Source organism: Bubalus bubalis, chromosome 3 (genome assembly GCF_019923935.1).
Source record: "Bubalus bubalis isolate 160015118507 breed Murrah chromosome 3, NDDB_SH_1, whole genome shotgun sequence".
In the NCBI taxonomy this organism is placed as follows: Eukaryota; Metazoa; Chordata; class Mammalia; order Artiodactyla; family Bovidae; genus Bubalus; species Bubalus bubalis.
Window position 1 is genome coordinate 74452723 of NC_059159.1, and position 13271 is coordinate 74465993.

A 13271-nucleotide genomic window follows, 5' to 3' on the forward strand; every position below is an offset into this window, starting at 1 on the left:
GTTGAAGCTGAAACTTCGGTACTCAGGCCACCTGATGAGAAGAGCTGACTCATTTGAAAAGACCCTGATGCTGGAAAAGATTGAGGGCAGGAGGAGAAGGGGATGACAGAGGATGAGATGGCTGGATGGCATCACTGACACAATGGACATGGGTTTGGGTGGACTCCGAGAGTTGGTGATGGACAGGGAAGCCTGGTGTGCTGCGATTCATGGGGTCGCAAAGAGTCAGACACGACTGAGCAACTGAACTGAACTGAACTGAACTGATAGAGTGCAGAGGACATAGTTTTACTTCCCAACTCAGCAAGGGAATTTTTGAGCCTTCAGAGTTTTCTCATTATGTTTGTAATGTGTCTAATTATATTGAAGCTACAATCTCTCTTATTGTACCCTATCACACGCAGCTACAATGAGCAGCTGATGCTTTTAGCATTTTACCTAAATACCACCTTGCTCAAGGTCATGAATTCATTAGGTATATTTTCTATCTTCCTAGTTATTATAGGTAATACATTGAACCAAATTTTTGCCTCTATATAACATGCTTTGTCATTTTCTAGCTTCCTATAATGGTTTTCTCATTATTCTTCATTCTCCTTTGACACGTTTGTTAATTTCCACTCAGCCCCAAAGGCATAGCTACATGGCTTTATTTCTTTTTATTATGAATTTCTGTATAATTAACCATTTCTACGAGAATGCTGCATGACAAACACCAAGTTTTAGTAATATTTAATAAAATTATATTTTTTCCCTCATCTGATTCTAGGTTCTTTGAATTTTCATGTAAGTTTTAGCAGCTTGCTGGTTTCAACAAAAAGCCTTGTAATTTTGGTGTGTGTGTGTGTGTGTGTGTGTGTTTGTAGTATTTTGATTGGGATTGCATTGCACTGGATTGCATTGCATCTATTGACTAATTTAGCAAGAACTGATATCTTAACAATATTGAGTCTTCTCATTCATTAAAATGGTATGATTTTCCATTTATTTGGTCTTCCTTAATTTCTCTCAGTAATGTGGTAATGTATAGTTTTCAGAGCAGGGTTCTTGCTATCATCTTTTGTTAAAATTTGTGTTTTGGAGATGCTATTAATATTATAGGTGGTATTTAAAAATTTCATTTTAAATTGTTATCTGATAATCTATAGAAATGCAGTTAATTTTGTTTATTCATTTTTGTCTAGCATCAGTGGAAAATTCACTTATTAGCTTAGTAATTTTCTTCTTAGAATCTATAAAAAGTTTTTATTTACATGGCAATGTAATCTATGAATTAAGATATTACTTCTTTCTGATCTTTATTAATGAGTATATTAAAAGACGCTTACTCCTTGGAAGGAAAGTTATGACCAACCTAGACAGCATATTAAAAAGCAGAGACATTACTTTGCCAACAAAGGTCCGTCTAGTTGAATCTGTGGTTTTTCCAGTAGTCATGTATGGATGTGAGAGTTGGACTGTGAAGAAAGCTGAGCGCCGAAGAATTGATGCTTCTGAACTGTGGAGTTGGAGAAGACTCTTGAGAGTCCCTTGGACTGCAAGGAGGTCTAACCAGTCCATCCTAAAGGAGATCAGTTGTGGGTGTTCATTGGAAGGACTGATGCTGAAGCTGAAACTCCAATACTTTGGCCACCTCATGCGAAGTTGAGGTGGCCAACTTTTTCAATGTGTTGACTCATTGAAAAAGACCCTGATGGTGGGAGGGATTGAGGGCAGGAGAAGGGGACAACAGAGGATGAGATGGCTGGATGGCATCACCGACTCGATGGACATGAGTTTGAGGGAACTCCGGGAGTTGGTGACGGACAGGGAGGCCTGGTGTGCTGCAATTCATGGGGTCTCAAAGAGTCAGACACAACTGAGCGACTGAACTGAATTGATAATGGTACATACATGGATATAGTTTTCAGAATTCTCTGAGTTTTCACAAACTCCCAAATTTCCTACTAATATAATATGATTGTTCTCTGGGATTTGTAATCTTTCTGAATTTAGGAAAATAGAAGCAGGACATGAGTGGATTTATATTCGTTTGGCACCTGGCAGGCATAGAAGAACAGTTAGATGATTTTCTGATTGACACAATCCCTAGTTTTCTGGGTCAGAAGCACAGAGAGTGTGAAAGAACAAATATTTTCCTGTCTATATTTATAGGTTGTCTTTTTATTTTCCCATAAATTGAAGCCAGTGTACATCATTTGCTGAATTCCAAATTGTTTTTCTAAGCCTAGCCCCATAAGCCTTGCAGTTGTTGTCAATCCCTCTAAGATTATAGTGTGAGACTGTCTGATAGTTATGGTTTTCTTTGTGGTTTGGGGCATTTATCTTTTTCTGTCTTTGAGTATTTTGGTGAGAACCTGAAAGGAGGTTGCTGAGCCTGTTTCCAGAATGAACTGGAAATGCTTCTACATTTTACTGGAAACTAAATTCCCAAGGCCAATTAATTATCAATATGTTTTAATCCATTTATGTTTTAGGATGAGACAACATTACCTTTTGCATAAGAAATTTTAGTCCTAAAAATTTCCCTATTGTTAAAGGACTAAGCACTTTGTCAGGGGCCCAGGGCAGGCAGCCCCCAAATATGCCTCATTGGCATATTGATTATTTCAAATGAAAGTTACTTAAGAAACAGCAAATGCCAAGACCCTACTCTTGGTCTCCCTGAAAGCAGGAAATAAATCTGTCACGTGCAAGGTGCCATCTGCATATATGAAGGTCGATAGACAATCTTATCTCCAGAGATGGGGAGTTTGGGCCAAGAAGCCTAATTAAAACACCCTTGTTATTCTTTAATTTACTACCCCAAGCCAAACTCTGTTTAGAGTCCTCACTAATTAAGCATCCAAAGCCCAAGTTTCTTTGTTCTGTCAATTCCTCATAAATGTATTTTTTCTTGGCCTAAAAAGTATAAAAGCTGCCTCCTTTGTCCACTTATTAGGTCCCTTTTCCAAGATGTCCATGCATATGAATTAAAATTTGTATCTTTTTCTCCTATTAATCTGCCTTATGTCAACTTTATTAGTGGTCAAGCCACAAGAACTCATGAACTGTAGAGATGGAAATTTCTCCCTCCCCGACAGCCTTTAGCTTATTATTTGTTATAATTGTGCTTCTTATAGAAAGCACTTCCATGCTCTCATATGAGCTGAGGTTTGAATTACCCATATATTGCATAAGAGTCTGCCATAAATTCCTAAGGGGCTTCCAGGTGGAGGAAGGGTGGAGAGTGGTGGCAGCAGAATCATATGTAGTTACTGTGTCTTCACAGCTTGATCTGGGCAGAATATTTGAGGAACTATATATTACAGAGAGCTCTTGAAAATGCTTATAAGATTATGTTACAAATATACTTTAAAAATTCATGTAGCAGTCTTAATTTTGTGAATGTCATTTGAAGCCAGAGAATTCTGCTAAGCTCTTTTTTTTTTGTTGTATGGAAATTCTCTAATGTACTGCAGTTGATTGACAGCAGGGAGTTGAGGTGAATGAGAGAGTAGGGAACCAGAAAGAGGAGCAAGTGTGAGTGTTCCTGCTCCCACACTCTTCTGGAATCATGCCAGCCTTGGACTTTGGCTCTTCCATGGTCTCAGAAGGGGCTTGGCGTCCCAAGAAACCGAGTGTTCAAGAACCCTTAAAACTGCATGTTTTTATGGGTATCAGTTCAGTCAGTTCAGTCTCTCAGTCGTGTCCAACTCTTTGCAACCCCATGGATTGCAGCACGCCAGGCCTCCCTGTCCATCACCAACTCCCGGAGTTCACTCAAACTCATGTCCATCGAGTCGGTGATGCCATCCAGCCATCTTATCCTCTGTCATCCCCTTCTCCTCCTGCCCCCAATCCCTCCCAGCATCAGAGTCTTTTCCAATGAGCCAACTCTTCACATCAGGTGGCCAAAGTACTGGAGTTTCAGCTTTAGCATCATTCCTTCCAATGAACACCCAGGACTGATCTCCTTTAGAAAGGATATATTTTATGGGTATATTTTCTCCTAAATACTGCCCCTATGGGTTTCATGACGCTAGTGGTAAAGAACCTGCCTGCTAGTGCAGGAGACATAAGAGACCTGGGTTCAATCCCTGGGTTCGATCCCTGGGTCAGGAAGATCATCTGGAGGAGGGCATGGGATCCTACTCAGGTATTCTTGCCTGGAGAATCCCATGGAAGAGGAGCCTGGCAGGCTATAGTCCATGGAGTTCCAAAGAGTTGGACATGACTGAAGTGACTTGATATGCAAGCATGCATTGCCCCTATCATAATCTCTTAGAAATAGATGATTATCTTCTATATTATTTAGAGGGAATGTGCTTCTTGCTTTTATTCCTACCCAACCCAAACTGGAAAGATGTGGAGGAGGGAAATGCAGTTGATCCTCATGGCACTTAGATGTAGAATGGCACACTACATTTAGCCCATGCCGCAGTGTCATGTGTAAAGCCTAATCCTAATGGCCACATGTCATTATTTAGCAATCATCATATGTAATTTCTGATTGGTTTAAGCTCAATATTCTTCTGCTTTATATTCTTTTATACTTTAAAGTATTCTTTTATACTTTTATTCTTTGTAAAGTATTCTGCTTCTCTAAGTATTTCTATAGTAGCAAATCTTTAGTCACCATGAGCTGCACCCAGAGATCATGTGTTCAGGGAATTTTCATTTGCTAGATTATTGAGAGTCGATCTGCTCCTGCAGCTCCATTGCACTGGCCCTCTTGGTGCTCCTCTCACATTTCAAGCTGCCTGTGTCTACAATGGAATCTGTGCGCTGCCTATTCCCTCTTCCTGGACATGGTTTCATCACCAGAATCTTCACTCTCTCTTCCTCCAGATTTCTGCCCCAATGGCATTGTTACCGAACCAGCTTCATTTACCTGCAAGCTAAGGGTTGCAGCAGGGAAAAATTTTACCATGAGGCAGTCAAGCAAGGAGATGGGAGGACACATCTCAAATCTACCTCCCCAAAGATAGTTTAGAGATATTTATGGGATAAAGGACTACCCTGGTGGCTCAGATGGTAAAGCATCTATCTACAATGCGGGAGATCCGGGTTCGATCCCTGGGTCGGAAAGATCTCCTGGAGAAGGAAATGGCACCCCACTCCAGTACTATTGCCTGGACAATCCCATGGATGGAGGAGCTTGGTAGGCTACAGTCCATGGGGTTGCAAAGAGTGGGATAAAAAGGAAAGGTGGTCTGAGGTATGAGGAAAGATGATTGAAGGTAAGAAAAGTGAGGTAACCAGTGGTCTGTGCAAGCCTAGTTGAGCTTCATGGCTCTTCAGAGGATACATGTTCAGAAAATGATAGCTTTAGCATGTTTTGAGGTTGGAGTTTTTGGCCCTTTGAGGTCAGAAGGTCATCCATTGGACACTCGTACAGGTTTGGTTGAATGTTTTGTGGTCTCAGCTGATCTGAACTGGGCAAGAACTAGCTCCAAGTTCCTGAAAAACAATTTAAGCAACTGTTACTACAGTAAACCATATGTTGGAGGCATTATATCTAAGTAAGCTAGTGGGCCACGCTGAAGACCTTCTGTGTTCTCCATGACCTAGATGGACCATGGGATCCTCCAGGCAAGAATACTGGAGTGGGTTGCCATTTCCTACTCCAGGGGATCTTCCTCACCCAGTGATTGAATCCATGTATCCTGCATCTCTTGCAATGGCAGGCAGTTTCTTTACCACTGTGCCACCTGGGAAGCCCCAAGCAAGTGGAAGTTTAGTTTAAAATCAATTAAAAACAAGCAACTAAAAACAACAACAGCAATAAAAAACCCCAAGCAACTAAAAGCAGGCAGGGCAAGTTAGATACAGGGGACCCAAGCAGATTAGCCCTCAGTTTCAGCACATCTACCTCTGAGAGGTCTTCCTTGACAGTCCTATTTCAAATTACACCCCCTCTTTCTTTCCTCTTATGTGGCCTTGTTTTTCTTTGCAGCACTATTACTACCTGTATTTTTGCCCATTTATTGATAGGTTGATTGCCTGTTTATGCACTAGGAGTTTATACACTCACTGTTTTACACAATAAGTTCTATGAGAACAAGAAGTTTATTTTGTTCACTGTGCAGGCCTCACACCTAGAACAGTGCCTGGCACTTCACAGGCAGTAGGTAATTTAAAAAAAAAAAAGTTAACTAAATGAATGACATGTTCCTTGATCTTTCTAACTAGGCAGCATCCTCATTTCCACATCTCACAGAATTTATTACAATTAGAAAATACACACTAATATTAATCTCTCTCTCTTATATATATATATGTATATGTATGTATATGCACAACCATAGGCTTCTCAGGTGGCACTAGTGGTAAAGAACTCACCTGTCAATGCAGGAGCCATAAGAGTCTTGGGTTCGATCCCTGGATTGGGAAGATCCCCTGGAGGAGGGCATGGCAACCTACTCTAGTATTCTTGCCTGGAGAATCCTATGGACAGATGAGCCTGGCAGAATATGGTTCACAGGGTTGCAAAGAGCCAGACAGCACTGAAGTGACTTAGCATGCACAAATGTGTGTGTTCATGTGCACACACACACACACACACACACACACACACACACTCTTTCTCTCTTCCTCCATTCTGTGTAATAGAGACTTTAAGTAAGTGGTTTAAGCAAGAGGGAAGCTTATTTCTCCTGCATGTAATAGTGCGTAGGTAGGCTGGCAGAGCCTCTCTGATCCTTGAGGCCATCTAGGGATACAACAGCTTCTATCTTATTACTCGACCATCAGGGTCATAGCCCTCCTGTGCACATACAGGTAATCATCACGTACACGTGCCTGCCAGCTGAAAGGAGGCAACTTCCTGTTATAGTGTGACAGTTTCCAGCTGCAAGGAAGTCTGGGAAATATAGTGTTTATTCTGCTCATATAAAAACTCACTTATCAGAAGGTGAAAGAAATGATATTGGAGGACAAGGAGCAGGCCCTGCTGCAATCCTTTTGTGTAATAATTTAATGATTGTTCCTCTCTCCCACCGAACTCTTGAACACTGGTGATTTTTCTTTCCTTTTTACCCTTGGGCCCTAGAACAGTGCCATGATGTAGTAGTTACTCAATGACTGTAGAGTTAAATGATTATTTTATCACTCACTATCTATGTAGGTAAATAATTGTTTTTATTGATGACAGTTCTCAGTCAGCCATGCCCATCTATCACTAGGGGAACTTTTTCAGGAGGAGGAAGGTAAAAAGGTTATTCTATGACTCTAGGTGGGAGGAGAGGGAAGTTCAAGGTAGGGAAGTGTTGATGAGGCAGGAAGAGTTGAGGAATTTTAAATTTTTCCAAGAGGAGGAACCCAGAGGTGGGAACTGTCTAAGAAAATCAGGGTGGTCCTTTGGGGTAGTCCCTAGGTACTCTTACAGGGAAGAAGTGGGAGAGATACCCAGGTGTGTTTCTGGGGACCCTCGAGCTGCCTGGGTCCTGTGGTCTCTCCTTCCATTCCCTGAGATGCTCAGGTTCTTCATAAAATCACCATTCTGCTGAACATAGGTTCTGTTATAATTATCTCTTTCAAACAAACAGAAAATCCTGACACGCCCCTCAGAGAAGAGTCTTGAAACTTGTTTTTGGATTTATAGATAGCTAAGTTTACAATGTAAACATTTTATAAGCAAACATTTCTGGAATGTTGAAAGAAACATGGATTTCTGATGGAAGTTAGGCTTAAACTAATAGGAAAAGTATTTCTTGATTTAAAACTTGTAGGTACACTAAAAGGATTAAAAAATGAATGACATTGAATATTATAAATATTTTCTATTAAAAATAAAAATCTTGGTGAAAAAACTCATTTTCTATAACATTAATCACATAAATATCCTACATAAAGAAGTCACATTTGAAAGTTATTAAAAGGGAACAGAGTTTTTAACCTCTAAATTTATCTCTTTGACATAGGATTATTTTAGGTGATTATTTTTAAGAAACAGCATTTGTTGTTCAATCACTAAGTCATGTCTGACTCTTTGCAAGTACATGGACTGCAGCACACCAGGCTTCCCTGTCCTCAACTGTCTCTCAGAGTTTGCTCACTCATGTCCATTGAATTGATGATGCCATCCAACCATCTTATCCTCTGTCATCCCCTTCTCCTCCTGTGCTCAATTCTTCCCAGCATCAAAATCTTTTCCAATAAGTTGGCTCTTCGCTGCAGAGGACCAAAGTATTGGAGCTTCAGCATCAGTCCTTCCAATGAATATTTAGGGTTGAAATTTCCTTTAGGATTGACTGGTTTGATCTCCTTGCTGTCCAGGGGATTCTTAAGAGTCTGCTCCAGCACACAATTTGATAGCATTAATTCTTCAGCACTCAGCCTTCTTTATGGTCCAACTCTCACATCTACACATGACTACTAGAAAAACTGTAGCTTTGATTAGGCAGACCTTTGTCAGCAAAGCGATGTCTCTGCTTTTTAACACACTGTCTAGGTTTGTCATAGCTTTTATTCCAAGGAGAAAACATGTTTTAATTTCATGGCTGCAATCACCATCCACAGTGACTTTGGAGCCCAAGGGGGAAAAAATCTGTCACCGTTTCCACTTTTCCCCCATCCTTTTGCCATGAAGTGATGGGACCAGATGCCATGATCTTAGTTTTTTGAATGAATTTTAAGCCAGCTTTTTTTACTGGCTTAAGAAACAGTATGCATGTGTGCCAAGTCGCTTGAGTCATGTCGTGCTCTTTGCAGCTGTATAGACTGTAGCCGCCAACCTCCTCCCTCCATGGGATTCTCTAGGAAAAAATACTGGAGTGGGTGGCCATGCCCTCCTCCAGAGGATCTTCCCAACCCAGCGATCAAACCTGCATTTCTTAATATGTATCCTGCATGGGCAGGCGGGTTCTTTACCACTAGTGCCACTTGGGAAGCCCTAAGAAACAGCAGACAGAGTCAAAGCTCTGCAAACTGAGTAGAAGTTGTCCTTTTGTAAGGCAAGTTTATATTTATAAGGAAAATCTCCATTTTTAAGGATATCTCCCTCTCTGTACTAAGAAGGAAGAGGATGATGACTAAAATCTGTAGAAACTCTTACAAAGGAGAAGGCAACAACCTAAATTTTCATGACAACCTTACCCATGGTTTAGGCCCCCATCAAGAAAAGACTTCGTTTTTCTTTAACTGGAGATGGTATTTTAAGGTGGTGGCTTGGTTCTTTTCAAGGAGTTACTCGGTCTTCTGGCTATTTCCCCTGTGTACAAGAAATTTACACATCATTAAACTTCTGTTTATTTTTATTTCAGGGAGGATTCAGCCAAGAACCTAGAAAGGTAGAAGGAAAACTAATTTTCCTCACCTACATTATGAAAAACAATTTTTCTTTGAGGACTTTACATACCTAAAATAATAATATTAATAACAGGAGTGAGTAATGATCCTTAAAAGGAATAAAGCAAACAAAACAAGAAAAAACAGAGTCTTCTGAAAAGGCTGATATTAACTTGAACAGGAAAAAAAATGACAAAGACAAAGGGCATTTTAACTATCAAGCCTTTATCATGCTATTATCATAGTAAGATTTGGTTGGCTTTGCCTGAGGTGAAAGCAATTTTGCATCTTACTTTGAGTCTCATGTTAAAAAACTGCAATGTGAAAAGGTCACTTTCACAACAAATCATACCAAGGATGAAAAGTGAACAATAATGCTGTCTTATTTTGCTGAAGTTGTCTGAAGTAGCAAAATTTGTGACTAAATGTGTGGATGGCCATGTCACTATAGTATCAATATTTGAATCTAGAAATCTTGAAAAAAGAAAAGTACATTCTGTTTAAGTTGAAGTATATTTAACCAAATTCTAATACATCACAAGATCCATTTATATGCTTCTTCCCTTACTTAATTTCATTCTTATTTTATGAGTTAAAAATGAGTCATGTTGAGAATGGAGTTGTGGACACGGCGTGGGAAGGAGAGGGTGGGATGAAGTGAGAAAGTAGCATTGGCATATGTATATTACCATATAGAGATAGCTGGTGGGAAGCTGCTATATAGCACAGTGTTAGAGCTATAGTGCTCTATGATGATCTAGAGGGGTGGGATTGGGACTGGGAGTTGGGAGGGAAGCTCGAGAGGGAGGGAATACACACCCACACAAACACATAGTTATGGCTGATTCATGTTGTTATATGGCAGAAACCAACACAACATTGTAAAGCAATTTTCCTCCAATTAAAAAAAAAATCAGTCTGAGGCAGAAGGGCCTTGTGTGATAGGCTAAATAACTGGGAAATTTTTTGAAAGGAAATGTGTGTGCTTAGTTGCTTAGTCATGTCCCACTCTTTGTGATGCCATGGACTGTAGCCCGCCAGGCTCTTCTGTCCATGGCGATTCTCCAAGCAGGAATACTGGAGTGGGTTGCCATGCCCTTTTCCAGGGGATCTTCCCGACCCAGGGATTAAATCCAGGTCTCCCACGTTGCAGGCAGATTCTTTACCTTGTGAGCCACCAGGAAAGCTCATGAAAAGAGATGGTGGGCCATTTAAGAGTACAAAGGAGTGAAATAGTGAGAGCTTGTCTTCAAATAGATTTCTTTGTGACAATAAAGAAGACTAATAAGAGGCAGCCAGGTGGTAGGGAGGGAGATTTGTAGCAGGGGATTGACATTTGAAATCAGGTGTTCTTTTTCTCTATTTTAATGTATTTACTAAACTGCTGGGTAATGTTTAACCTTCTCCTCCTCCTCCATTTCCTCCTCCTTGTTCTTTTGTCTTCAAATTGCAGTTACCTTTCTGAGAGGAATGCTTTTTACTTAAAATCTTTGCTGTCCTAGTGACAGACCTTCCAGAGGTCAGGACTGACCCTAAGGAGAGATTTGAATCCCTGCAACCATGCTGAGTTCAACATTATTATTCTTCACTGATAACTGGAGCCTTGGGTTGGCTTAAACTCCTTGTGCTATACTCCTCCTTATGGAGGAAGAGTTTGATTATATAGACGGGTGGAATGGGGGAGTGTTAGGAGGGAGGCTCCAGAGGGAGGGGATATGTTTACACATCTGGCTATTTCATGATGTCATAGAGCAGAAACTAATACAACATTGTAAAGCAATTACATACATATATAAATATATGTATGTGTGTGTGTGTGTATATATATATATATATATTTTAAAGCTTTAAAAAAGGAAAGGTTTTTTTTTCTGTAAAGAGTTTTCAGGTTCTTGCTTACAGATCCTTAATTTGCCAGACCCGCCCAGATATGTCTGAACTTCAGGAAATGGTGTAGTGCAAGGCTTTCTCAGGGGTCCTAAGACCTGTAAATAGGCTTCTGACAGGCCTATCTTTTCAGTTTGCTAAACATGCCCTAACCTGTCTGAGTCCCACCAGTGAGCAGGAGTGTCTCAAACTGAATTCTGTGTTCTTTACAGCATAGTAAATGCTATTTACAGCAAATAATGGCAAAAATAAAAAAGCCAAATTGAGTATCTTTGTATCGAATTTAGTATCTGTTGATCAGTTTCACCGAAATAATCTTCAGAAGAACATTGTTGGGTATGCATATTTCTTATGATAACATGTCTTCCCATCCTATTTCAAAGCCAAGAAAATAGTCGGACACATGACATGAGTGAGAGAGACAAGGTTGGAAAGCAGCTTTGTGGTCACTGAAATGGAAGGTAACAGGATTTTGTTACCGCAAGAATAAGAGGGAGAGGTATGTGAAAAGATACAGAGATAAGTGACAACCAGAGGGACTGAGGAGCAGGAGAGGAAACCCCATCTGGAATTCCAAATCAATACGAGGTTTCTGGGGGGATAGAAACATAACAGAACAACATACTTGTGAGTTTGTCTTCAACAAATTACAGAAAAAAGAAACCCAAACCCAAGAAGGTAAAGATCGTTTAGTTGAAACATATTTATTACATCTGACTGCTTTTACAGAACTCTATAGTGTTTTGTTACTATTGAAAGTAATCCCCTGCATGATACCATAGTGAATATAAGAGACACTGTTGTTTTATGCATCATCATTTTTTTAAACAAATGCTGTCAATTAAATAAGGCAAGCTAGTAATTTTGATTTCAGAAATGGTAAAATATTAAAAGTATTGATGCTGAAAACTTGGCCTCTGTGTACCAGTGCCCAGTCGAATCTTGAAGACAAGAGTTTTGGGTAGAGTGTATACCTGTGGCGGATTCGTTTTGATGTTTGGCAAAACTAATACAGTGTTTCAGGTTTAAAAATAAAATTAAATTAAAAAAAATGAAAAAAAAAAAGAAAAAAAAAAAGAAAAAGAAAAAAAAAAAGAAAAAGAAAAAAAAAAAAAAAAGAATAGTTTTATTGCTTTTCCAGACAAAGGGAGACAAAGCAGGTTCATGCCCCTCAAAAACTTTGTGTCCCCACCTGAGAGGATTTGGTGAGGAGTTTTACAGCAATCGTTCAGGGTTGGGGTTGCTGATAAGATTAAGCTCTGTGCAGGGGCTGCATTCCTTTAATCTGGTCTCAGGTAATCTCTCTTTTTAAAAAATTTTTTTTAATTTATTTTAATTAGAGGCTAATTAATGTACAATATTGTGGTGGTTTTTGCCATACATTCACATGAATCAGCCATGGGTGTACATGTGTTCCCCATCCTGAACCCCCCTCCCACCTTCCTCCCTATCCCATCCCTCAGGGTCATCCCAGTGCACAAGCCCCGAGCATCCTATCTCATGCATTGAACTGGACTGGTGATCTATTTCACATATGATAATATACAATGCTATTCTCTCAAATCATCCCACCCTCGCCTTCTCCCACAGAGTTCAAAAGTCTGTTCTTTACATCTGTGTCTCTTTTGCTGTCTTGCGTATAGGGCCATCATTACCATCTTTCTAAATTCCTTATATATGCGTTAATATACTGTATTGATGTTTTTATTTCTGATTTACTTCACTCTGTATAATAGACTCCAGTTTCATCCACCTCATTAGAACTGATTCAAATGTAAATTCAAAAAAAGAATTTTTAATAGCTGAGTAATATTCCATTGTGTATATGTACTCGGGTAATTTCTTGATGAGCTTCTCTGGTTCCTTTAACCTGGCCTCAGGAGGTCTTCTCTAGAATGTAGAATGCTGACATCTTCCATTTATTGGGGATTTTAGGTCTGTAAGGAGCTCAAAGATAATGTTATGTGTATCCCCTGAGGCAGAATCAGGACCTTGCTAAAGTTGTACTCTTGTTTCTTGGCTGCCCCTCCCTTGTCTCTGTATCCCTTCCCTTCCCTGATTAGCAACTATCTGGATCTACTCTTTGGAAATTCAGGAAGGTCATAGAGGCTGGA